Source organism: Musca autumnalis, unplaced genomic scaffold (genome assembly GCF_047663935.1).
Source record: "Musca autumnalis isolate F117 unplaced genomic scaffold, ASM4766393v1 scaffold_2, whole genome shotgun sequence".
In the NCBI taxonomy this organism is placed as follows: domain Eukaryota; kingdom Metazoa; phylum Arthropoda; class Insecta; order Diptera; family Muscidae; genus Musca; species Musca autumnalis.
In genome coordinates, this window is record NW_027411755.1 from 146596855 (window position 1) to 146597784 (window position 930).

Here is a 930-nt window from a genome sequence, read left to right on the forward strand (position 1 = left end):
ACTAGTATACATTCAAATCATAGCAAATTTTGTCTTCTCTTCCATTGCAGTTGCATTTCTTGTCCATCGTTTCAAATTCGCGTACAAATTTAGAAACAAAAATCAAATGTCTGCCGGAATGTCTGTATACCAAAAAGATATGTTGGCAGGCCTCTCTCTCGTTAATTATTGAAATAGAAAAAATTGAAAATATACTGAAAACACCAAAATTGTGAGAAAAAATGGAAAACATAAATGAAAATAATAGAATTTAATATTAAATAGATATCTGAAAGAAGGATAAATATTTTTTCAGTTCATATAAAATAATTTTACCCGTATTTTGGTTGAAACTTTCTTTAAAATCAGAAAACAAAAACTATGAAAATATGAATCATGTTGCTATGAATTGTGTACCATGTCGTATGAACGGGTTAATTCGTGTACGTAATTATGAGAACGAACGACGTGATTCAAATGCTGGTATGAACATGACATTAGAAATACTCTCTGAACGACGAATAAGTATGTCCCATCCCTAAGTCCCAATTTACATTAGGCGAGTTTACTTGCGGCAATTGTCAGTTTGTGGGTGAGAGAGGGTGTTGAGAGGCAAAGGGTTACCATATACCTCACCCCTCTCTCCGTCAAACTGACAATTGCCGCAAGTAAACTCGCCTAATGTAAATTGGGACTTACAAATGAGAGAATTTATCGAAAAAAGTAATTATGACATGTCTAAATTCAAAATTGAAAAATTTGTGAAAACACAAACATTTTTCGAAAAAATGAATGAGATGAATGAAAATTAATGAACTAAACATTTTATATAGATGCAAAAGGAAGATGGTTGTGTTTCCTTCTTAATTCCACACACATTCCGTGTCCATTAGTTCAAAATCGCGTAAAAAATCAGAAAGAAAAGGGAAACAAATAACTGAAAGTCTGTAT